The sequence below is a fragment of the Ornithorhynchus anatinus genome, chromosome 3 (genome assembly GCF_004115215.2).
Source record: "Ornithorhynchus anatinus isolate Pmale09 chromosome 3, mOrnAna1.pri.v4, whole genome shotgun sequence".
Classification (NCBI taxonomy): domain Eukaryota; kingdom Metazoa; phylum Chordata; class Mammalia; order Monotremata; family Ornithorhynchidae; genus Ornithorhynchus; species Ornithorhynchus anatinus.
The window spans coordinates 49,979,563-50,006,457 of record NC_041730.1 but is presented as its reverse complement, the minus strand read 5'-3'; the positions used below and the strand labels follow the sequence as shown (position 1 = coordinate 50,006,457).

Here is a 26,895-nt window from a genome sequence, read left to right as displayed (position 1 = left end):
GTTTGAGAAATGGGGAGGATCGTGATGTTGTTAACTGAAGGGGAAAGTTTGGTGGAGGAGAAGATTTTGGGTGGGGCGGGGGGGGGGGTGGGAATTGAGAGGTTCAATTTCAGACACGTGGATTTGGAACTTCCAGTGGAATATTCACACAGCTCTCCTGGAGGCAGGAGGAAATGTGAGATTGCAAAGGAGAGAGATCAGGGCCAGTGAGGAAGATTCAAGTGCCATTTTCAAGGAGGAAGGAGGAAGCTGAAGGGTGAATAAGTTCCCCAAGGAAGCGCTTATAAAAATAAGGAGAGAAGACCCAGAACAGAGCCTTGAAGTTCATCGGCAGATAGAGGGTGGGAGGCAGAGGAAAAGCCGGGAAAAGAGAAGGATTGGTCAGAGAGGTCAGAGAACCGGAACTTTCAAAGACGTCAAGGAAGATTAGGACAGAGAAAAGCCCATTTGATTTGTTGAGGAGGAGGTCATCAGTGACTATTAGTCAAGACACTAAGCAACTCCTACTCCAGTTCCCAACCTCAGGCGACAACGCAGATGGTGTCTGGGTCTCAGCAGGGAACAGTTCTGAGTTATCTGCTGGCAAATTACACCCGCAGGAAGAGAGCTGAGTTTATTACCTGGCCCCTTCAGTCTGTCTGCTGATAGACCAACCGAACCCGAAGGACTTAAAGGACTCAAGACATGGGTCCCTCACTCGGGCTCACATTTCATACCCTGCGGTTCACCCGACCTCCTAGTGGGCAGGGAACGATGTCTAGTACGGCGTTCCGCAAACAGTGAGAGCTCAAGAAATACCATGGATTGATCGAAGGGTGAAAGCGGAGCAATTCTGGTCCCTACTTTTGCCGCCCACACCAGCCACTGCAGATTTAGCTTGCATTTGTGCTTTATGTGTACTTGGGCATGACCACTCAAGTGAATCTCTCGCTTAGCTGACCACGGTTAAGGGGTGGTCAGCCCCACTTACAACCTGGCGGGGTTCCTCATCAATTTGCAGTTGGCATCAGCGAGCCTCTCTCTGCACTGTCTCGAGGTCTCGCTAAGTACTCTAAACACAATCCTGCCATTCTCTTGGAGATCGGGTCTTCCCGGAAGTGGGGAACCTCCCCCGTCAGGGGCACCTCAATGCTGACCCCCTTCATTCTCCAATATTGCTCCACTTCCACTTCCATACATACGAGATTGTTGTTGTCTTATGCTGTCGAGTCTTATCCGACCCATAGTGACGTCATGGACACATCTCTCCCAGGGTGCCCCGCTTCCATCTGCAATTGTTCTGGTAGCGTATCCATAGGGTATTCTTGGTAAAAATACGTAAGCGGTTTACCATTCCGCGCAGTAAACGAATCTATGCCCTCAACTCTGTGCTGCCCAGCACAGGCGAGTTTTGACTTGTAGCCGATTGCCTTCCACTCACTAGCCACTGGCCAAACTAGGAATGGAATGAACAGGCCTCTCTTTGACTCTCCCTCCTGTAGTTGAGACTGGAAGAGTACTGGAAACTCTGCAGGTGCAACCCTAATGGGGATATATGATATATATATATATAGACATATTTATATATATGTCTATATATAATCTCAATAACCCACACAGTCTGTTAGTACATCTGGTATCCAAGGTCGCTTTACCAGCAAGTTCAAATTTTCCAACTTACCTTTCAGAGATCTCTACTGGTCAGTGTCTGGCCTTGGGATCAAGAATTTGAGTGAAATGTACATAACTTTCAGCTCAGAGTCCAGCCTCATCGCCAAGCTTGGGTCTAATATTTCTTTTTATGTAATCAGTGCCATACCTTCGGTTCAGTGATCTGAATCTGTGTTTGTTTGGTTTAAATAGTATTTGTTAAGCGCTTACTATGTGTCAGGCCCTACGCTAAGCCCTGGGGTAGAGACAAGGTTGGACACAGTCCATGTCCCAAGTGGAGCTCACGACCCCAATCCTCATGTTATAGATGAGGTCACTGAAGCCCAGAGAAGTTAAGCGACTTGGCCAAGGTCACACAGCAGTCACATGGTGGAGGATTAGAACCCAGGTCCTCTGGTTCCCAAAAAAAGGTCCATGCTCTTCTAGGCCACACTGTTTCTCAGGCTGCTGTTTCACCCTACTCTAAAACATACACGTCCTCCTAATCCCAAACTGGAGGATGTGATCCCAGAGAAGCGACCTTCACACTGTCGGGGGAAAAGGGCAGGGGAAGGTTTTTCTAGTAGCCAAGTCATGCCCCAATATAGATCGCTGTTGCTGGATTAATTACCCAGGTTGTTCTCAAATTGTCATAGCCAAATTGTTCTCTGGGTTAGGCTTAAATTGTTAAACCAAATCACTTCCCTCTCCCTTCTTGGCCTCTGTGTTGTGGCCAATTACACACCAGTACAGCCATTTCACAAGCGAAATAATTTTCAGGGACTCTGTCGCTTTCTAAATTATTCCCATATCAACGACAACCATCTCAACGGTTATATAAACAAGCAAAAATGTCCTTGTGTTCCTGAAGTCTTCCTCTTTATACAGATGATGCATCGTGATGTCCACCCTGCTGGATCAGGTCATCGGGTCATCTGCCGGCAGCGTTTCCCTTTCTCTGATGTTTTCACAGCAGGACAGAGGTGGAAGGCCGGCTCCCGGAATCATGAGGCCAGGATGTCCCGGTGACGAAGCAGGGGACGGAACCCAGACTGTACGCTCGTAACGGGAAGGGAACGTGTCTACCAACTCTCTTGCACTGTACTCTCCCAAGTGCTGAGGCCAGTGCTCTGCCCACAGTAAGTGCTCAATAAATGCAAGCGTGGCTCAGTGGAACGAGCCCGGCCTTGGGAGTCAAAGGTCATGGGTTCGAATTCCAACCCTTATGTACATAAATGTAATTTACTTATTTGTATTTTGTGCCTCCCCTGTTCTAGACTCTAAACACTCTGTGGGCAGGGAATGTATCCGTTTATTTTTGTATCACACTCTCCCAAGTGCTTAGTATACTGCTCTGCACACAGTAAGCGCTCAATAAACACCACTGAATGAATGAATGAATGAATCAATCAATCACATATTACAGATTATTACCTTTCGTTTGTTCTTTTCCAACACCCAGGGGTCCAATGCTTAAGGGTCTACCCAGCCTCTTAGAAAGCACTTTTTTTATGGTATTTGTTAAGCATTTACTATGTGCCAGGCACTCTACTAAGTGCTGGGGTAGATACCAGATCATCAGGTTGGACCCAGTCCCCATCCCACTGGGAGCTCACAATCCCCATTTTACAGATAAAGGTAACTTAGGCCCAGAGAAGTTAAGCGACTTACCCAAGCTCTCACAGCAAGCAAATGGCAAAGCCTGGGTTCAAATCCACACTGTTCCCCTGCTTGCAAAGATAGACAGACACCCTAATCTTGGATCTTCACGTACATATACTCAGTACAGTGCTCTGCACACAGTAACCGCTCAATAAATACGATTGAATGAATGAATATACTTCACGTATCAGTCACTAGTCCTGAGTGACAAACATTTATTCACCCATACACGGGGCTAATTTCTCTTCAGTTGAAAAACGTCTCTTTTTAGACACAGCGGCTTAGATAGCTCATGTTCCCAAACATTGGCCATAGATCTCCCACTTTTTGGGAAATATAAACACAAATTGTCAGGGTCCCATAAATTCAGCTCATAATAAGACCCCAGCTCCCCAAGGCAGGAGAATATGCAAACCGTCTCAATCAAATGCTTTTTCAATTAACCCTTAATAGGTAGCATTTAACTACCTCATTAAAGACCCTTTGAACAAAACCCTGATTCCCTAAAGAAGAGAGTGCCGCTTTCCCTGGGGGCATTGTGCAGAGTTTGGGGTTTTTTTTTTTAAATGGAATTTGCAAAGCGTTTACTATGTGTTAAATACTGTTCTAAGCACTGGGATAGGTTCAAGTTAATTAAGTTGGAAACAGTCTCTGTTCAGTACTGGGCTTACTAAGTAGGAGGGAATCCCCGTTTTACACCCCTCTGTAACTACCCAATTTTCCTCTCTCACCAAAAGACCTCCCCCCCCCCCCCACACACACATACACTCTTATACACTCATTACTACCATCCTGGAGCATTCCCGTGAATGTCTCTCTGGCTAGAGAAGCATCGAGGCTCAGTGGAAAAAGCACGGGCTTGGGAGTCAGATGTCGTGGGTTCGAATTCCGCTCTGCCACTTGTCAGCTGTGTGACTGTGGGCAAGTCACTTCACTTCTCTGGGCCTCAGTTACCTCATCTGTAAAATGGAGATAAATACTGTGAGCCTCATGTGGGACAACCTAATCACCCTGTATCTACCCCAGGGCTTCGAACAGTGCTCTGCACATAGTAAACGCTTAACAAATACCAGCATTATTATTATTATTATTCTCTCCTTTGCAACCCAGCCCTTTCCTCCTCTAGTGCTAGCCTTCTAACCTGCCGACCCCTGGCCCTCATCCTGCCCCTGGCCTGGAACGCCTTCCCTCCTCAAAACCGACAGATGATTACATTCCCCCCACTTCAAAGCCTTATTGACACATCTCCTCCAGGAAGCCTTCCCAGAATAAGCTGCACTTTTCCTCATCTCCCACTCCCTTCTGCATCACCCTGACTTGCTCCCTTTGCTCTCCCCTCACCACCACCAGCTCCAGAGCACCGATATATATATCTCATATATATATTTCATTTATTTTATACTGATGTCTGTTTCCCCTAATCCAGACTGTGAGCTCGTTTTGGGCAGGGAATGTCACTGTAATAAATACAGAAAGTTGTTCTGTATTTTCCCAAGTGCTTAGTACAGTGCTCTGCACACAGTAAGCGCTTAAATAAATATGATTAGTTGAATGAATGGATGTCTCCTAACCTTTTCAAAGACATTTGTGTAACACAGAAGGCCGCCTGTCTCTATCACCAATCTCCCAGGTTTTCTTTAAACTACGTTTGTTCGAGTCATTACCTCCAGGGCAATCCCCACCCCCACAGTCATCAGTAACCTGTAAAAGCTCCTTTAAAGTAAACAAATTCAACATTTGCTTGAGGAAGATACATTCCCCTAAATAAATGATTTGTGGCAAGGCCCACACTTTAGATTCCCTGCCGCCCTGCAACTAATGGGTGATTTCTAGAGATGCTGAGAATGAAAGGCTAGGGCTTAACCCCAACAACAACTATTTGCTTTTCCCCACAAGAGACAGGTATACAGTCTCACAACTTGGATCCATCCATTTTATTTTTCTTATGTAATTTGTTAAACACTTACTATGTGCCAGACACTGTAGTAAGCACTAGGGTTGATACAAGCTAATCAGGCTGGACACAGTCCGTGTCCCAAGTGGGGCTCACAGTTTTAATCCCCATTTTACTGGTGAGGTAAATGGGTGACAGATAAGTTAAAGGACTTTCCCCAAGTCATGCAGCAGACAAGTGGCGGAGCTGGGATTAGAACCCAGATCCTTCTGACTCTCAGGCCTGTGTTCTTTCCACTGGGCCACACTCTTCTCACTTTTTTATGGTATTTGATAAGCCCTTACTATGTGTCAGATGCTGTCCTAAGCACTGGGGTAGGTACAAGTATTTAAGTCAGACTCAGTCCCTGTCCCGTATGTGGCTCACAGTCTAGGAGGGAGAAGAAGCATCCCCATTTTACAATTGAGGAAACTGAGGCACGGAGCAGTTAAGTGACTTGCCCAAGGTCACATAGAAGCAGTTGACAGAACCGGGATTAGAGGCCAGGTCTTTCTGACTCCCAGGCCCATCCTCTCTCCACTAGGCCACACTGCTTCTCCACATTTCGTGGAAAGAGAAGTTGACAGTATCTATCAAGCACCTACTCTGTTTGCAGAGCACTTTACTAAGCACTGGGAAAAAATACACAGCTGGGAATTAGACAAAAAAGTCCTGTCCCTGAGGGGGATCTTGTCTCGTCTTATGCTGAGGAGTCATCTCCGACCCATAGCGACTCCGAGGTCACGGCTCTCCCAGAACGCCCCACCTCCATCCGTAATCGTTCTAGAGGTGTATCCACAGAGTTTTCCTGGTAAACATATGTAAGCGGCTTAGCATTACCTCCTTCTACGCAGTCAACTCGAGTCTCCGCCCTCGCCTCTCTCCCGAGCCGCTGCTGCCCAGGACAGGTGAGTTTTAACCTATAGCAGATGGCCTTCCACTCGCTGGCCACTGCCCAAGCTAGGAACGGAATGGGTAGGCCGCTGCTTGACTCTTCCTCCCGTAGCCGAGACCGGTTGAGTATTAGAAACTCTCCAGGTGCCGTCCGAGCCTGAAAATAAAAAGGGGAGTGGGGACTGGCAGAAGATACGTAAGAAAAGATCAATCAAAACGCTAAGACAACATAAAGACCAAAGCAAAACTCAGTAGGATTCTGCGGCAGGAGGAGCAGAATTTCAGCCCTCGGTGCCTCCCTGTAACAGCGGCTGAATCCATCTTCCTCTTCCCGAGGTTCTATGGAAATGACACGAGGCTGCGGCTACCTCTGTCCGTCCTGCCGGGTTGGTGGAAGGCGGGTCGGGATGGAGATTCCTCGGTGATGCGGAAGAAGGCCGGCGAGGGATCCCGGGGTCGGCGTGGTGGGCTCCCAGGGAAGGACGCCGAGGGCGCTGGGAGCCGCAAAAGACGGGGTAGCAGGCGCCGAGAGGATGCCGGTGCAGAGGCCTGGTGTGAAGTCGGCAGCAGTTTAAATTCATGCAGGCAATCCATGGCGCACAGGGCGCTAGCTAAACTAAGGTTCACTGCCCCCGTCCCCTGCTGGTTCTCCTCCCTCTCCATTTTGGCCTTTTGCACTGGTTCCTCCTCTACCTCCTAACTGGGGCAGGGAGACCTCTCCAGGCTTGCTTCTGGATCCCCTTCTAGTCTCCATTTTCACCCACTCTCTTGGGGACTCATCCACTCCCATGGCTTCAGCTACCGCCTCTAGGCCAGTTCCCCCCCAAATTAAATCTCCAAGCCCAACCGCTCCCTGCCGCTGTAGCCTCACATTTCCTCTGCCTCCTGACATCTCTACCTGGATGTCCCGACTGACACCTTAAACCTCTAGGCGTTATGCTCTTTGTGGGCAGAGAATTGTTTTTTCTATAGTATTTGTTAAGCGCTTACTATGTGCCAGGTACCCTTCTAAGCGTTGGTATAGATACAAGGTAATCGGGTTGGACACAGTCCACGACCCACGTGGGGTTCACAGTCCTAATCCCCATTTTACAGATGAGGTAACTGAGGCGCAGAGAAGTGAAGTGGCCTGTCCAAGGTCACACTGCAGACAAGCGGCAGAGCTGAGACTAGAACCCAGGTCCTTCTGACTCCCGGGTCCGTGCTCTATCCACTGGGCCATGCTGCTACTCCAATTTGTACAGGCTGTGTACAGAATAAACAGAATGTGGTTTTTTTTTATATTGTACTCTCCCGGGCGTTTAGTCCAGTGCTCTGCACACAGTAAGCGCTCGATAAATACAAATGACTGACTTGACCTGTCCAAAATGGAACTTCCCATCTTCCCTCTCATACTTTCTCTTCCCACTGACTTTCTCATTCCTGCGGACTGCACCACCACCCTTCCTGTCTCACAAACCCACAACTTGGGCAATATCCTTAACTCAACTTTCTCCTTCAACCCATATATTTAGTCAGTCAGTAAATTGATTCTGCCTGCTGTGGGAGCAGCATGGCTCAGTGGAAAGAGCGCGGGCTTGGCAGTCACAGGTCGTGACTTTGGGCAAGTCGCTTAACTTCTCTGCCCCTCAGTGACCTCATCTGTAAAATGGGGATTAAGACTGCGAACCCCGCTTGGGACAACATGATTGTCTTGCATCTACTCCAGCGCTTAGGACGGTGCTTGGCACATAGTAAGCACTTTGCAAATGCCATCATCATCATCATCATCTCCATGACATATGCAGAATTTGCTCCTTCCTCTCCGCTGAAACTGCTATCATAGTGTATCAATCACTTTTCAAACCTGTCTTGACACTGTACCGGTCTCTTCACTGACCTCCCTACCTCCTGTCTCTCATCTCTCCGGTCCATACTCTACTACCTGGATCGTTCTTCCGAAAAATGGTTCCGCACGCATTTCCCCACTCCTTAAATGCCTCGTTTTTCTTCATCACATCAAGCAGAAACCCCTCACCATCAAATTCAATGTAGTCAGTCAGCTCTCTCTCCGTTACTTATCCTCACTCCTCTCCCACTACAACCTAGCCCATGAACTGCCCTCCTCTAGTACCAACCTACTCTCTGTCTTTCTCTCTCACCTCACACATCTTCGACAGCTTGCTCACACCCCTCCCCTTTCCTGGAACTCTCTTCCCCTCCCTCTCTGACCGACGAGCCTTCTCTTCATCTCCAAAGTCCTGAAATCACATCTCCCCCAGGAAGTCTGCCCAGACTAGCTTCGCTTCTCCTCCCCTCAGACTATCTTCCTTCCCTCCTGCCTCTCCCAGTCACCTAGTCCCACTTGCTAAGCATTTAAGTAATAATAATAATGATGGTATTTGTTAAGCGCTTACTATGTGCCAAGCACCGCTCTAAGCGCTGGGGTAGATACAAGGTTATCAGGTTGTCCCACGTGGGGCTCACAGTCTTAATCCCCATTTTACAGATGAGGTAACTGAGGGCACAGAGAAGTTAAGCGACTTGCCCAAAGTCACACAGACGACAAGTGGTGGAGCCGGGATTAGAACCCATGACCTCTGAGGCCCAAGCCCATGCTCTTTCCACTAAGCCACGCTGCTTCTCCACATCCCCATCCCTCAGTACTTATGTACACATCCTTATACCCCATTGCTTCCCCTACCTTTAGTTTAACACCTATCTTCCCCAAAAGACTTGAGACAGGGATTGTGGGTGCCAACTGTATTATACTTTCCCAACTGCTTAGTACAGTGTTTTACACAAAGTAAGTGCTCAATAAATATGATTGGTTGATTGATTGATTGAGCGGTTTGCGGCTCTGAAACCTGGACTTTCACTTCTTCTCCAAGTATGGGACCAGCCCAGCTTGATCCTCCCTTACCTGTAATTTATTTTAATCCCTGTCTTCCCCATTAGACTGTAAACTCCTTGAGACAAAGGTTGTGTCTGCCAACCGTAGTATACGCTCCCATGTGCTTAGTACAGAGTTTTACACAAAATGAGTGCTCAATAAATATGTTTAATTGATTGACTGAGCTGTTTGTTGCTCTGAAACCTGGACTTTCGCTTCTTCTCTAGGTATGGGACTAGCCTAGCTTGATCTTCTCACTTCTCGTTACTTGGAAGACAGTTTATCTACAGTCACCAGCCCGGGCTTCCTCTAGGCTATGTCTCCCCCTCGAGACTGCAAGCTCGTTATGGGCAGGGAACGTGTCCACTAATTCTGCTCTATTCTATTCTCCCAACCGCTTAGTACAGTGTTCTGCGCGTAGTAAGCGCTCAATAAATACTCCTGATTGAGAGCCAAGCGGTGGAGGGATCTGACCACCAGATGGCATAGAGAGCTCAGTAAGGAGGCTGACTCAGTTTGAAAAAAAGGATCTGGGATGGAACGCATTCAGTGAAGTGAGTAAGGACTTTAGAAATACCGCAATTATTAATCATTACCGTAGGTGTCCCAGGGCTTAGCACAGAGCTTGTGCTTAATTAATACCACAGTTGTTATCTGAAAGAAAGAATTCGAACCTGGCTCCTGTCCTTCCATTTCTGAGGAATATGCCCTCCAAAATTCAGAGCGTTGGGTGGCGTGGGGGTAAGGTAAAGGAGGAAAAGAAGCTTGGGACAGGGCATAGATCCCTGGTCTCAAGAGGCAGCTGAAGAATAAAGGGATAGAGGAGCAGCCTGACCTAGTGAACAAAGCAGGGGCCCGAGAGTCAAAGGACCTGAGTTCTAATCCGCGTTCCACACTTGTCTGCTGTGTGATCTTGGACAAGTCACTTCACTTCTCTGGGACTCAGTTACCATTTCTGTAAAATGGGGATTAAAGCTGTGACCTCTCTGTAGGATATGATTCTCAACCCCAGTGCTTAGTGCAGAGAGAGACACATAGCAAGTGCTTAAAAAGCAGCGTGGCTCAGTGGAAAGAGCCCGGGCTTGGGAGTCAGAGGTCATTCATTAATGTTGGTATTTGTTAGGCGCTTACTATGTGCAGAGCACTGTTCTAAGCGCTGGGGTATACAGGGTAATCAGATTGTCCCACATGAGGCTCACAATCTTAATTCCCATTTTACAGATGAGGTAACTGAGGCACAGAGAAGTTAAGTGACTTGCCCACAGTCACACAGCTGACAAGTGGCAGAGCCGGGATGCGTTCTAATCCCGCCTCCGTCACTTACCTACTGTGTGACCGTGGGCAAGTCACTTCACTCCTCTGGGACTCAGTTAACTCATCTGTTAAGTGGGGATTAAAAGTGTGAGCCTTATGTGGGACAACCTGATTACCCTGTATTACCCCAGCGCTTAGAATAGCGCTTAGCACATAGTAAGTGCTTAACAAATACCATTATCATTATTATTACTATTTTTATTATTATGTGACAGAGCTAGAATAAGAACTCAGTCCTTCCAGTCTGTGCTCTTAAGCAGCGTGGCTCAGTGGGATGAGCCCGGGCTTGGGAGTCAGAGGTCATGGGTTTGAATCCCGGCTCTGCCACTTGTCAGCTGTGTGACTGTGGGCAAGTCACTTAACTTCTCTGTGCCTCAGTTCCCTCATCTGTAAAATGGGGATTAAGACTGTGAGCCTCATGTGGGACAATCTGATTACCCTGTATCTACCCAAGCGCTTAGAACAGTGCTCTGCACATAGTAAGCGCTTAATAAATACAAATACAAAACAAATACTTCTTCTGCGGTCCAGGTGTTCCAGCCCCGTCTCCTTGCCACTTGACTCCTCCCTCCTTCTTGGCTCTAAGTGGCATTTACTAGGCGCTTACTGTGTCCCAGGCACCATATTAAGTGCTGGGGTGAATACAAGTAAATGGGGTTGGACACAGTCCCTGTCCCACCTGGGGCTCACTGTCTTAATCTCCATTTTACAGATGAGGTAACTGAGGCACAGAGAAGTTACTGTGGGGTCCAGAGAGGAGGGGGCTATTTGAGCAGGTCATTGGAGGCGGGGGGCCCAGGCCAGGGGACAGACCCGCCATCAAAAGTGGAAGAGGACTTGAAGTTTTAGGATGCCAGGCCCCGCAGGACTGGATGGGAGGAATGGAGGCCTGGGAGCACTGGCCACTTGCCAGTGCTCTGCAGGGACACACGGCAGTTTGATAAATCACAACCCCCTTGACGATGAAGGGCTAGAGTTCAGAAAGGGAATTATAGCTCTGTAAAGTCACCTCTAAAATGCTTATTGTTGGGGAGTTGGCCCATCCCCAGGATCTCTGTTCATAGACTCAAATTAGTTTCATGGAGGCTTTATCAAGGGAAGCAGCATGAACTAGAGGAAAGAGCAGGGGCCTGGAGTCAGAGGACCTGGGATTTAATCCCAGCTCTGCCGCTTGCTTGCTGTGTGACCATGGGCAATCACTTAACCTCTCTGGGCTTCAGCTTCCTCATCTCTAAAATGGAGATTCAGTACCTATTTTCCCTCCTCCTTAGTCTGTGAACCCTATGTAGGGGAGGGGTTGTATTTGATCCATTCATCTTGTATCTACCACAGTACTAGTCATGTAGTAAGTGCTGAACAAATACTGCAATTATAATTATTATTATTATTCACAAATCATTCTGCCTCCCTCTGGTCCTGCTTGTACTTCAGCTTCAACTTTAGCTCTGCTGGGCTCCACCCCACCCAGTTGGCTAGTGGCCACCATCTGGGCCACCATCCATTTTTCATCCATTGTGGCTCCTGTGAGGGAACCAACAGGAGTTGATGACAGAAGGATCCATTCTTTCGGTCATCCCTGACCCCAGACCATCAAAATCACCATCTTCAATGCACATTTTGCATTTTTTTTTCTGAAAAACTCCTCAGTGCCTCTCCACGTGCCCTCATATCAACATGCTAAATGACCAACTGCACATACAGTCAGGCTTCAGCCTTGTTCCACGCAGATTTGGTTAGGCACCTTACCCCGGTCTGCATGAGTATTGTCAAAATAATGCTACGATGGTCTCATTTTCCTGTAGCTTTTAATTCAGATTTTTAGAATTGTAACATGGGCGCTGCTTGTGTGCTAGACCTTAGGTCTCGGTTCCCTCAGCTTTAAAATGGGGATGAAATACCTGTTTTCCCTCTTTTTTCTAATCTGGCAGACAATTACTCTCCCCTGCCTCAAAGCCTTACTGAAGGCACATCTCCTCCAAGGGGCTTCCCTGACTAAGCCCCGCTTTTTCTCATCTCCTGCTCCCTTCTGCATCACCCTGATTTGCTCCCTTTGCTCTTCCCCGCTCCCAGCCCCGAAGTGCTTATGTATATATCTGTAATTTTATTTATTTGAATTGATGCCTGTCTCCCCCACTTTAGACTGTGAGCTTGCTGTGGGCAAGAACTGACACTGTTTATTGTTGTACTGTACTTTCCCAAATGCTTAGTACAGTGCTCTGCACACAGTAAGTGCCCAACAAATATGATCGAATGAATAAATGAATGAAAGTTCAGGCTGTTAACCTTGAGTGGGATAGGGACTATGTCTGATTAACATCTATCTACCCCATCGCTTAGAACAGTTTTGACACATAGGGCTTAACAAACACCATTAAAAAAAAAAGACCTGTGCTGTTTGCCTTGAATTGACCTGTTTATCTAAACTCTGGAAACACTTGATCTGCCGTTCATTGACTCGACTAAGCTGGCGTCCCCCTGGCCTGTACATTGACTGGTGGGCAAGATTGACTTCGATTAATTTGCTCCGCCTTTGCCATCGGCTTCCAGGCACTCAATCAGCTCTCTCCTCACTTCTCATCCTCTCTCCTTTCCCAGTACGGCCCAGCCTGCACACTTCACTCTTCTAACACCAACCCACTCACTAGGCCTCGGTCTTGTCTCTTTTGCAATCACCCCCTTGCTCATACTCTCCCTCCTGCCTGGAACTCCTTTCCCTTTCACACCCAACAGACCACCATTCTCCCCATCTTCAAAGCTTTGCTAAAATCACATCCCTTCGAGGATGCTTTCCTGACTAACCTCTCTCCTCCCCACCCTATACTCCCTCCTTTCTGCTTCACTTATGAACTTGGGTCCATTTCCCCCTAAGCACTCTGATACTCACCCACCCCCGCCACCGTAGCACTTAGATACATCTCCTTACGCTCCGTCGCTTCCCCTACCTGCAATTTATTTTAATGTCTGTCTCTCATGTTAGATTGCATGCTTCTTTAGGTCTGGGATCTTGCCTATTTACTTTATTATACTCTCCCAAGAGCTTAGTACAATTCTCTGCACACAGTAAGTCCTCAATAAATACCATCGATTGATTGATTGACTCAGACCGTGTTTGTCATTTCTCTCCATCTCCGAGCCAGGGATTTCCTGTCCGTAGCTAACTGTGTATCTCCAGGCTTAGTGGGTCACTAACCCTGTTGGCCTCTGCTGGGGTCAGATGTGGGGTGGGGGGTGGGGGTGATTAATCCTGTGTCTCTGGCTGGGGTGGGGACATAACTAACCCTGAGTCCCCTGGAGTACTGGAGAGGGCTTCCTGCCTGCTTGGATTGGTTTCCCATCTACACTACGTAAACACTAGCACTTGGTCAGATCAAAGGGATCCAGCCTCTCCCAGACTCTGAGGTGAGGGCTAAATCCCAGTCTCACTAAGTGCCATCAACAGCTCTTGACCAACCCCGGTGGGCCTTGGGCTGGGATGGGACAAATGGAAGGCGGTCTGGGAAACGGCTACACAAAGTGGCCGAAGGAGGGGCACACTAATGCTTTTTTTATGGTATTTGTTACGCTCTTACTATGTGTCAAACACTGTTTTAAGCACTGGGATAGGTGCGAGTTAATTAGGTTGGACATACTGCCTCACAGTCTAAGTGGGATCCACCTCTGTATCAAACAAAAACTCCTCACCATTGACTTTAAATCCGTCAATCACCTTGCCCCCTCCTACCTCACCTCACTACTCTCCTTCTCCAACCAGCCCGCACGCTTCGCTCCTTTAATGCCAGCCTTCTCGATCTCATCTATCTTGCTGCTTACATTTCACCCACATCCTACCTCTGGCCTGGAACACCCTCCCTCCTTGTATCTGACAGACAATTACTCTCTCCCCATTCAAGGCCTTATTGAAGGCACATCTCCTCCAAGAGGCCTTCCCTGACTAAGCCTTCCTTTCCTCTTCTCCCTCTCTCATCTGTGTCGCCCTCACTTGCTTCCTTCATTCTTTCCCTCCTCCGAGCCCCACAGCACTTATGTACACATCTGTAATTTATTTGTTTATATTAATGTCTGTCTCCCCCTCTAGAATGCAAGCGCGGTGTGGGCAGGGAATGTGTCTGTTTATTGTTTCATTCTACTCTTCCAAGCACTTAGCACGGTGTTCTGCACACAGTAAGTGCTCAGTAAATATGATTGAATGAATTAATGAATGAATGAGGGAGAAAAGGAGAGCTAAAGTTATGTGACTTGCCCAAGGTCACGTAGCAAGCAGTTGGCAGATCTGGGATTAGAACTCAGGTCTTCCGACTCTCAGGCCCGTGCTCTGTTCAAATCCACTAAACAATCACTCTTCCCCGCTTCAAAGTCCTCCTGAAGGCTCACCCCATCCAAGAGGCCTTCCCAGACTAAGCCCCCCTTTTCCTCAGCTCCCCTTCCCTTCCATATCACCTTGACTCACTCCCTTTGCTCTGCCCCCCTTCTCCCCGCCCCACAGCACTTTTGTATATATGTATAAATCTATGATGCCTGTTTACTGGTTTTGATGTCTGTCTCCCTCCTTCTAGATTGTAAGCCTGGAGTGGGCAGGGATTGTCTCTTTATTGCTGAATTGTACTTTCCAAGCATTTAGTACAGAGTTCTGCACACAGTAAGCGCTCAATAAATACAACTGAATGAATGAATGTGTTCAGTAGGCCCTGCTGCTTGGTCCTGCTTCTGGAAGATGTAGTCTTCCCAGAGGCCTGTTTCTGGCAGCCACTCTCTCTCCTTGGCCCTTGTCCGGGGAAATGGAGAGAGGGTCCACCTGGAGGAGAGGGTGTCACACCTGATTGTCCCAAATCAGCAGGCCTGGCCCAGAACACTCGGGTCTGCATGATAATAATAATAATAATAATGTTGGTATTTGTTAAGTGCTTACTATGTGCAGAGCACTGTTCTAAGCACTGGGGTAGATACAGGGTAATCATGTTGTCCCATGTGAGGTTCACGGTTAATCCCCATTTTACAGATGAGGTAACTGAGGCACAAAGAAGTTAAGTGACTTGCCTACAGTCACACAGCTGACATGTGGCAGAGCTGGGATTTGAACCCATGACCTCTGACTCCCAAGCCTCAGCTCTTTCCACCGAGTCACACTGCTTCTCTAAGCAGTGAGAGACTCCTGCGGTTGAGGCAGGCAGGCGGAAAAGCCCAGACAAATGGCCCTGGTCCATTTGGAGTCTGATATCCGAAGACTTCAAGTCCCTTCCAACTTTGAGAGGGGGTCTGTACCCTGCCCTTCAGCACCCTCCTCCAATGATCTGCTCCAACAGTCCCCCGACTCTCCTGGACCCCAAACATCTACGCAGGCATTCCCGGCGCCCCCCCCCCCCATGGCTCTCTCTGTCATTCTGGCTCATCTTGTGAAAGTTTCACTTTCTCAATGGATTTTAAAGGAAAGCTCCAGGAGATTCCAGTTCTTGCAGAAGGCCAGTTCTCATCTAAAGAAACCCTACCTATCTGAACCCCTTCTCTTCCACTACTTCTTGGGGCCGGGCTGCCAGGGCACTGAGAATTTCCGGCCTCCACGCCTTTCCCGGCTGCCTTTTAACCGAGAGTCCCCTAGGGCCAACAAGCTGAGGCAGGGGCCGGCAGGGGGAGGGTTGGTTGGCAGACAGGAGTTGATGGCAAGACACTCCCAGTGGCAACAAGGCAGGTGCAAGGGGGTAGAGAAGCTGTGTGGTCTAGTGGATAGAGCACGGGCCTAGAAGTCAGAAGGACTGGGTTCTAATCCAGTTCCCCCACATGCCTGCTGTTTGACCTCGGGCAAGTCACTTAACTTCTCAGTGCCTCAGTTCCCTCATCTGTAAAATGGGGATTTAGAGTGTGAGCCCCATGTGGGATGGACTGTCTCCAACCTGATGACCTTGTATCTACCCTGGCGCTCAGAACAGTGCTTGGCACAGAGTAAGCACTTGACAAGAACCATTCTTATCATTATTATTATTAGGAGTTGAGAAGCAGCCCGACCAGGCCACACCACATTGTGCCCACATGAAAATATCTTTGCTTTGCTGTTTTCACTTCTTATCACTACAATCTTCCCAAAGCCTCTGCTCACAGATACTCTCCCCCTCTAGGACTTTCTGCTATTGTTGCTCCCCGGGGCGTATTCAGCTCTCCATGGTACTCCCTCCCTCCCACCCCAGTCCCTAGGTCTGGGTGGGACACTCCAAACTCCCCCCGCCTGGGGTTCAGTAGACCATCTGGAGCAGTCACTTCGGGTCAGAGATGGAGGTAGGATAAGGGAGGGAACGTAGCCAGGATAACGATTTAAACCTTCTCCCTTCCTGAACCAGGTGGAGTTTGGGTCCAGGATCATTCTGGGACAGCGTAAACCTCAAGCTCCCTCCCTGAACCCCCCCAACCCCTTCCTCAGCTGTTTGACCACCCTGCCACACCTAATTGGTGCCTCACTTAGACAGTAGAGCACATGCAGCTCATCGGGGGATGAAAGCTTATGCTAAAGAGGAGAGTTTATCTTGATATTTGGGTATCATAATGATTCGACTGATCGTGTGGGCGTAGGAGCAGCAGTGGGGGAGGTTGAAACAACTGGCTTTGTGCAAACACTGGGAGAAGGTCGCCTTCGTTCGCCTTTATGGATAGGGCACGGATTCTCTGTACATCAGCTGCTGGGCCTTTTCTAAAGGCTCACTGGGGAGGAAACTAGCCGGCTCTGAGGATGAAATCCCCTCTGGGAGAAACATCTTCACTGTGGTCTTTCTTCTCCCTTCAGCTCTCAAGGAGCAACCTGAAAGCCCAGTTCTTCCCCCGAGGTTTAAGCATCCCCAGCTGGCAATTATTCAGCTGAGAGCATTTCCGCAGAACGTTGGAAGTCTCTGTTACCCAGGCCACGACCTAGAGACGGATTTTGCAGGAAGTAGCCTGCTGAAACGTTGGGACCAGAGAGTAAGACCCTCTGGGGAGTGAACATGGACAACAGGATTCAACCCGGATTGTCCAGAGTCGGGGTGAGGGGGTGGGAGATTAAGGGGGTAACACTTCTTCTGTGTAGCGTTAAAGCCCAGAAGCCCCCACGCCCTCTGCCCTCTAACTCAAGACTGGTCCAACTTAAAAAGGGATAACAGGCTTGTCCAAATATCTATGGGGTTGGTCTTGGGTTGAACTTGGTTTCAGGCCCTGGAACAGAAGAGACACCTGGAAATCTTCTCCCCCATTCTTCTAGAATGAAGAATAGAGCTCTGAGCAATTCTAAGCTAAATGCTGTGAATCCAACACGCTCATGAAACAAAAGATGGCCCCGGATGGACTGCTTGTGAGAACAACCCTTTGGGCTCGAAATTACCCAGTCCAGTGTGATTGTACACCTACCAGCAATCCTCAGGGTCTTGGATGTTGATGGTGTTTAGTCTTCCCCTTCCCAGCTTCAGTGAAGAAGCACCGTCCCAGACAGAGTTTCTTCAAGAAAAGTCCAGGAGGGATCCTCGGATGGTGTGTGTCCATCCTGCCGCCATCGTTCACCTCTGTGCTTCAGTTTCCTCAACTGTAAAATTGGGGATTAAATCTTACTCCTTCTTAATGAGACTGTGAGCCCTGTGTGGATCAGGGACTGTGTCCAACTGGATGAACTTATATCTACCCCAGAGCATAGAACAGTGCTTGACATGTAGTAAGCATTTAACTGATAAAATAATAATATTAGTATTCTTGAAGCACTTATTAATTTGTCAAGCACTGTACTAAATGCTGAGGTGATAGAAGATCATCAGGTTGGACACAGTCCCTGTCCCGTATAAGGCTCATAGCCTAAATGAGACTGTAAGCTCATTGTGGGCAGAGAATGTCAGCTTACTGCAATATTGTAGTCTCCCAAGTGTTTAGTACAGTGTTCTGCACAAAATAAGTGCTCAATTAGGCGATTGAATGAATGAATGAAAGGGAGAACAGGTATTGAAGTCCCCTTTGCGACTAAATATTGATGTGACAATGTTTCCCTGAGCCCTCCTGATACCCTTGTCTTCCTCGGGCTTGGGCTCTGTGGCAGGCAAGCGAGGCCCTTGCTGCTTCCATCACAGAGTCGGGCACATCTCCGCAGCCACGGGGCATCCCCAGGCTACCGTCGTCGTCCCTCCGCCCACCACCCCAAATCTTTCTGGTTCATTCATTCATTCAATTGTACTTACTGTGTGCGGAGCACTATACTAGGCACTTGGGAAATACAATACTGCACTAAAGAGTGACAATCCCTGCCCACAACGAGCTCACAGTCTAGAGGGGGGAAGATAGACATCAGTATAAACAGACATCAATGTAAATAAATAAAATTACAGATATATACATAAATGCCATGGGGCGGGGAGCGGGGGAAGAGTAAAAGGAGCAAGTCAGGGTGACGGAGGAGAGAGTGGAAGATGAGGGAAGGTGGGGCTTAGTCTGGGAAGGCCTCTTGGAGTAGATGTGCCTTCAGTAAGGCTTTGAAGCGGGGGAGAGTAATTATCTGTCGGATTTGAGGAGGGAGGGAGTTCCAGGTCAGAGGCAGGACGTGGGCCAGGTGTCGGCAGTGAGACAGGTAAGATTGAGGCACAGTGAGAAGGTTAGCACCAGAGGAGCGGAGTGGGAGGGCTGGGTCGTAGAAGGAGAGAAGCGAGGTGAGGTAGGAGGGGGTGAGGTGACGGAGAGCTTTAAAGCTAATGGTGAGGAATTTTTGTTTGATATGGAGGTGGGCAGGCAACCACTGGAGATTTTTGAGGGGGGAGGTGACATGTCAGGACCGCCAACCCCTTCCCACACACTCCAACACGGAGGCATCACGGCATATCCACAGAGCTTTGCTTGCTACGGCTCCGGAAGCCACTACCGCTGCAGAACATCATCCTCACCCTATCACAGGTTGGGATTGAACCTAGCACCCTCAGTTTCCCCAACGCCTTGGTAATTTGGGGGTGTCCTATGCTCCCCTTGCCCCCCCAGGTCACATGGATCCAAGATGGCGCATTGGGCCATGAAATGGAGAGCAACGGACCGTTGGAGGAGAGACAAAGAGCGATGAATAGGTCTCATTGGAGACCGAAGGATGCCAACGCTCAACTGCCAATAAGAGGCCACAGAACCCGACTGACGGCGTGGGGAACTAATGAGCGTTCGCTCCCAAGGAAGCCTCTTCAGGAGGGCCAAGGGGAGCTGACTGTGTCAGCCAGGGGCGGGTTTAGGCAAATAAAAGAACGTGCCCATGAAAGTGCCCAGCTCAGTATTTGGACCTTGGGAGTGGGGTACCCAATAGAGAGGTTCTGTGGAGGTGGCATCAGGCTGCCTTCTGCTTCTCTCTGTCCTGCCGGGTTGGTGGAAGGTGGGTCGGGATGGAGGTTCTTCAGTGAGGTGGAGAAAGGTTGGTGCGGGATCCTGAGGTGGGGTGACGGGGGGCGGCATGGTACTCTTCTAGAGGAAGACGCTGAGGTCCCTTGGAGCTGCAGTGGAGGGGCTGCAGGTCCCAGGAGGACATCTGATGAAGAGGTCCAGGGCATGTCCAGCAATAGTTTAAATCCATGTGGGCAACCCACGGAGCACAGGCATGCTGGGAGCCTCTGCTCCTCAAGACCTGCCATGCGAGTCGCATGAACTCTTTCTTAGGGTCACCACAACACTATCAACCGATGATAAATAAGCCTAAAGATTAAGATTTGTCTCAGGTTGCAGCAGAGAAACCTTCGTTCGGTCCAAGAATTTCATTAGCACTGGGCAATATCAACATTTATTGAGCTCCCACTTGGTGCGGTGTTCTGTACTAGGCACTCGGCCTAGCTCCCTGCTCACAGAGAGCTTACAACTCTAACTTGAAGTCTAATGAAAAAGTAGACAAGCTGAGTTAATATAGCCAGGGTGCCTTTTTGGAGGTTGACAGCTCCAGTTCAAAACCAGAAGGGCGACAGAGTGGAGATTGGGTCCAGACCCTCCATGCTCACTGCTATGCTACTTCTTAAGTGCTATGTGCCAAGCACTGTTCTAAACGCTGGGGTAGATACAAATTAATCAGATTGGACACGGTCCCTGCCCCACATGGAGCTCACTCTCTTAATCCTCAGTTGACAGATGAGGTCCCTGAGGCCCAGAAAAGTTGTGACTTTCCCAAAGTCACAGAGCAGATGTATGGCAGAGCCGGAATTAGAACCCAGGACCTTCTGACTCCAGGCCCGGGCTCTCCCCATTAAGCCACACTGCTTCTCTATGTGGCTTTGAGATCTCGCTGTCACAGCCCAAGTCCTGGAGCTGTTCCAGCAGTCTCCTGGGCCACATCTGACAGCATATGGCAGGAGAGAAACCCAAATAAAAGGTTCGAGGGTGAAATCAATATACCGGCATGGAAGCGATGCTTGTCACAGCCTGGCTCTGTTAAAGGGGAAACTTGCAGAGAAAGGACGTGAGCAGGATATCCAGCAGCGACTGTTTGTTCTGCCGAAGTGAGGCACCTGGAAATGAGGCGGAGAAGAAATGCCGTAAGGACACAGGGAGCCACAACTTCAAATCTTGAGGCACTGCTGGGAAACGGCAGCGACACATGGACCCTCCTGACAAGTGGCAATCAGAAAGGAATGGCCAAGAGGTAAAAATATCAACAGTTGCTGCAGTTAATAGCTGCAGACATAAATTAAAAGACCTCCTTGTTGTGAATGCAGTGTGGAAGGAGTTGTTGACCCAATATTAATCTTTCTGGCTTCCCGGTTAATCGTATTTACTGAATGCTCTCTGCCTGCAGATCACTGAACTAAGCGCTTGGGAAAGTACAGAATAACAGTTTTGGTAGGTGCAATCCTTCCTGCCCACAAGGAGACTACTCCCCTCCCCACCCCACCACATGCACACACACACACAAACATGCACACACACAGACACAATGGTATACTACAGTGTCCAGGCAATAGTCAGTGTCCCTCCCCAAAGATGTAACAAATGAAATCATGATATCCATTCTCCCAAAATACCAACATTCATTGGTCTAACCCTACTTTGGGGGTGTGGGGGCGTGGTCTCCCTGCATCCAACACTCTTAGACCTTTCCTGTTGTGTCACAGATTTTCCTCATCATCTCACTCTGCTCCTCCTCCATTAGATTTTCAGAAGTTGATTAGAGGGTCTAGGTTGGCTTGGTTCTGCCCAAATAATAATAATAATAATTATGGTATTTGTTAAGTGCTTACTATGTGCCAAGCACTTTTCTAAGAATGGGGGTAGACACAAGATAATCAGTTTGCTCCATATGAGGCTCATAGTCTTAATCCCCATTTTCCAGATGAGATAATTGAGGTCCAGAGAAGTTAAGTGGGCTTGCCCAAGGTCACACAGAAGGCAATTGGCAGAGTAGGGATTAGAACCCAAGTCCTCATACCCACTGGGTCGGTTGGATTTAGATTGGCTCGGGTATACTAGGTTAGCTCTGGCTCTGGGATGGGTCTGCCCCATGCTTGAAGGACCCCGAGGGAATCAGCTAATTCTAACCTTGTTTCTCTGGGAAACTGGGGAACCGTTCTCTGGTTCCAGAGCCTTGGCCATCTGGAATCCCTCCATACCCATAAACCCATAACCCAGCCCTGGAAGGGCAGATTCCCGGTAAAAGAACCGTCAGGTCTGGACTGATTCAAGGGTAAATCTCCCAGAACTAGTTCAGTTCTATCTGAATCAAATAAACTCTTCCCCCCTAAATTAGGAGGAAATTGTAGCTGAATTCAGTTCCCCACTTATTTCCAACTCCCAAGCAGGAAATGGTTTTCCCCCTTGAATGTTAATGGATCTCCCCTATCCTTATCTAGACCCAACAGAAAAAGATTTTCTGACTCCAGCTGTGATTTCATATGGCCCCCGCTGCTTGGCAATTAGCCCATCGACTCCTGCTAGAGGTCTAAAGGTCTGCACAGAGCTGAACTCAAGGATGTTAGTAGTTGGGGCCAGGTCCAGGATCCAGGCTGTGACCGGTTGAGATTGGACATCTCAGCCTCCCTTCCATCGGGCACTTTTACCGAAGTTTCCAACACCTGTTGGCATCCCAACAGCCCACGGGAACAACCATACATGTCTGAATGGCATGTGCTTACAAGGCAGAGTCCCAACACTGAGAATCCCTACCAGAGGGAAAGCCCAAACTGACCCCAAACTGGTCCCTTTGGACTGGCCTCGGATGAGCCAGGCCTTCTCTCTCATGACTGGAAGACTCTGTCTAGCATAGATGGACAGGTACCTAGAAAAACATTCTCCTCCCGCTCTAACCCAGGTCGGTGGATGCGGCTTAGTGGCAAGAGCCCGGGCTTGGGAGTCAGAGGTCGTGGGTTCTAATCCCAGTGCTGCCACTTGTCAGCTGTGTTACTTTGAGCAACTCACTTCACTTCTCTGTGCCTCAGCTACCTCATCTGGAAAATGGGGATGAAGACTGTGAGCCCCTAAGTGGGACCTGATTCCCTTGAATCTCCCCCAGCACTTAAAACAGTGATTGGCACATAGTAAGTGCCAAACAAATACCATTATCATTATTATTATTATTATTATTCCAAGTCCCATCCCAGCCTCCAGTGTGGCTGCTGCCACTGGCAGGGTTTAGTGACACAGCTGGGCTCTCTCTCCATACCCTTAAAGCACTTCCAATCCGACGAGGTCAAATTTCACTGTCAGAACAGGGTCTCCAAACAAACAAACAAAGAAAAAGACCAACAACAAATCTACCATTTGCCAGGGGTTTTCCCAGCTTCCCGGTAACACCACTTAGCCAGAAATGAAAACAGTTCCCTACTTATCTGCCCCATTGCCTGTTGCCCCAATGCAGCTGCAGGGCACCAACCTTTTGGATGGCTGCTTCACTGGAGGGATGTGGGGGCTGAGGTTGTGTGCATCTCCATGTGAATGTGTTTTTCTGCACTCTGAGGGCATGAACCGTGTGGGTGAGTTTCCGGAGGTGTGCTTTGCTGTCTGTCTGTGTTTCTGGGTATATGTGTCTTCAGTGGGTGTATTTCTCTGTGCTTCTTTCTTCCCGGGGGTGTGCAAAATGTGTGCATATGTGCGAATGTGTGTATGCGTTGGGAATCACTCTATGGAGGCAGCTGGGGAGTTTCCCCGCATTGGACCAAGGATTGGAAACTTTTCTTGCGGTTTCAGAGAAAGCTTTTCCAGCTCTCTGCCTTCACAGCTTTCTTTCATTAGTTTTGGCAGTCAAACGATCATCATCATATTGTATGAGACCTTGGATCTCTAAACACCCAATCATGCTGATTTAGAGCTTAGACACAAAATGCAATAATCCAGAAACGACAAGGCCCTGGCAACGCACCGTAAACAGGCTTCCGCAACCGGGGCCTTGATTAGATCACAAGCAGCGGGCAGCACTAGCAATCTCCGGGAGTACCCAGAGTTTAAACCTACTTCCCCTCAACCGTCCCCTCTATTTCCTCTCAACCTTTCTCCTTCCAGGTGGCAACTTCTTTAGTTGTATCTGTAAAGGGATTTGATTCAGTTACCTTGAGATAATTATTTGAAAGCTCTTGGGGCTTCAAAATCTATTGATAGGCAAAGACTCTGGTTCTGCTGTGTGACCTGGGCAAGTCACTTAACTTCTCTGTGCCTCAGTTACCTTATTTTTAAACGGGGATTAAGACTGTGAGCGGAGACGGGGACTGTGTCTAACCTGATTATCTTGCATCTACCCCAGGACTTAGTACAAGTGGCTAGCACATAGTAAGTGCTTAAGAAATACCACTAAAAAAGCACTGGGAATATATTCAGTCAATAAATTAAAATGAGAACTTGCAAAAATTTCACCTAAAGTAGAAGGAGCTTGCAGATCAGGGTTAAACATTTCCAAACTGATAAATAATAATGTTGGTATTTGTTAAGCGCTTACTATGTGCCGAGCACTGTTCTAAGCGCTGGGGTAGACATAGGGGAATCAGGTTGTCCCACGTGGGGCTCACAGTCTTCATCCCCATTTTACAGATGAGGGAACTGAGGCACAGAGAAGTTAAGTGACTTGCCCACAGTCACACAGCCGACAAGTGGCAGAGCTGGGATTCGAACTCATGAGCCCTGACTCCAAAGCCCACGCTCTTTCCACTGAGCCACGCTGCTTCTCTGATAAATCTTTATCAGAAGAATTTATCTTCTCTGATAAATTTTTCTCAGATAAATCTGCAGATAATAGCTGTTCCAACTCTGGGGGAGGCGGAGCAGTGAAAAGACTGGAACGGTAAATTTGTTCCAGGTCAGGCATCTTTCTTCCCACTTTTTCCCAGAAGGTGTCCACCTGTGCTGTCCACAGGGCCAGGCCCACACTCTTAGCCCATTTTGCCTGCCGAGCTGCGATTTTCTCATTTTTCCCATTTTCATATTCCCTCCCCTGGCGGAGGACGCAGGCAGCCTCTCCTATCTCTCCCCCCGATAGTCCAGCCGTTCGCGCGAATCACTTGGGGCCTGTCATCTGCTACTTGGCTGGCAAGCCCACCACTCCTCATTAGGCCCTGCCATCTTGCTGCCACCATACAGTTGAGTTTCAAGGTTAGAGGGGCTCCCAAGTGCTTAGTACAGTGCGCTGCAAACAATAAACCCTCAATAGATACGAGGTGGGGGGTGGGGGGGGCTCCCCAGTGACTGAGCTCACCCACTTCAATTTTCACCTAGCCCCCCACCCCTAAGAGAGCCGGAGACCTCACCCACCATTATCATCACTTCTGCTCCCTGGCCAGGATCTGGGGTCTGCCCTGTGGTGTGGCCAGCACGGCTCAGGTGGATGGTCATCACCACTCTTCACATCCAGCAAGGGGTGACCGGGTAACAGTAGTTATCTCTGCTGCCTCATCATCATCCTCATTAGCAGGAGCAAACATCAATTGAGCACCTAGTGGCTTGAGAATATAGGCAGGGCAACCCGCAGAATTGTTAGTCACCAAATCCCATGCAGCCGGGATGAGGGGGGCCCCCCATGGAAGCTTAAAGGTGGAAAATTCAAATCAAACAAAATTTGGATAACTTCATGGGCAAGAGACACACATGGGTTATTAAAGGGATAGTTAAGGGTGTCAGATGGTCCATCCCGACCAAGAAGATGGATATCAAGAAGAATTCCTTCAGCATCCTCTTGCCTCTATGGAACACAGAATGCTGGACTAGATGACCCCAAGATGGCATTTTTTAAGCCCTTTGGTAGTCCAGAAAGCCGCATGACCTAGTAGAAGGATGATGGACCTGGGTGCTAATCCTGGCTCCACCACTTGCTTGTTGTGTGACCTTGGGCAAGTCTCTTAATTTCTCTGAGCCTGTTTCCTCATCTCCAAAATGGGGAGTCAATACTTGTTCTCCCACCTAACTAGATTGTGAGCTACACTGGGACGGGGACTGTGTCTGACCTGATTATCTTCTATCTACCACAGCTCATAAATATAGGGCTTGGCACATAGAGAGTGCTTCACAAATGCCACTAATATTGTTGTAAGGTAAATTATTTTTATTATCATACTAGGAAGTCAGAAGAGATGGTCTATCTCCCTAAGGAGTGCATGGTCTGAGTGGGTAGACAAACACGTTGTAAATGTCCTGAATTCTAATTCAGAATCAGAATCTTTCCACAGTAAAAAAGCTTTACAGAGGTCACAGCAAGAAGCCAAAGTCCAGATAAAAAAGCAGGGAAATTGCTTTCAGGCCCTTCTGAGCCCTCCCTGCCAGCCTTTTGGCCTTCAACAATATTTACTCCGTGCCTATTGGGTTTGAAAAGACTTTGTCCTTTCCTTGCTGTGGACTAGGACCCAGCTTGTTCAATCTGTTATCTGCAACCATACTCCAAGACATATCAAAGAAGTTGGGGCCGGAATACAATTCCGATCTTTTAGGAAACTGTTCTGACTCAATGGGCTGAGGCAATCATCAGAAGGCTGTGAATCCCTCAGAGAAGAGCTCTTTCATGCTGATGATTGGACTCCAGAAGCATTCTCACAAGACATTCAAATGATTACCACCCCTCTGCTGACTTTGCAAAGCTCTTCGGGTTGACAGTTATCTGGAAGAAGACCACGGTTATGGGCTTGCAAAACCCTGCATACTGCCAAATTCTACATAGAGTCACAGATCTCCAGCAGAACAAAGACTTGAATGCTGTCCCTGAATTGTCACCTGGCTAGCCCCTTGACAGAGCAGGGACTCCTCAGCCCTAAATCCCATCCATAATAACTCCTTTCCTCCCAACCTCTGACTTCCAGACCCTGCCCTCCTGACAGGGGCACTTAGGGGAGCCTAAACCCTCTGTAAATGTCTACGGGGTAATAAAATTCCCTGGTTTCTCTCACGGATGAGAAAGATAGGTAATTCCCACCAAAGGAACCCCATTCCTGCACCATTTGGCTGCTAACGCCACCCCTCATCTCTCAAATAAGCACCTCTCGAACAGCGAGGGGATTATTTGGGGTCTTGCCAGCCATCCTTCCTCCCGAAGCTGGCTAGTTGCAGGAAGCCTGGGGAGTCTTTCTTCCTCAGCTTCTCAGAAAAAGAAAACCTATCTCCTCAGCTCCCCAGAGCTACCCACGCCCATACTATGCTCCAAGCAGACACAAAGGTAAGAGCTCTAAGATAGAATTTAATA

General features: G+C 48.5%; 1 long non-coding RNA gene across 1 annotated transcript in view; it reads right to left on the bottom strand.

Moving 5' to 3' along the window:
- Window positions 1–6,171: 6,171 nt before the first annotated feature.
- Window positions 6,172–26,895, bottom strand: part of LOC114810176 — a 57,153-nt gene continuing 36,429 nt past the window's right edge. The window contains exons 2-5 of the long non-coding RNA XR_003757892.2: window positions 20,646–20,758; window positions 17,667–17,838; window positions 6,487–6,667; window positions 6,172–6,300 (exon numbers count right to left, since the gene is read on the bottom strand). This is a non-coding gene — a long non-coding RNA (uncharacterized LOC114810176). The remainder of the gene's footprint in view (window positions 6,301–6,486; window positions 6,668–17,666; window positions 17,839–20,645; window positions 20,759–26,895) is intronic.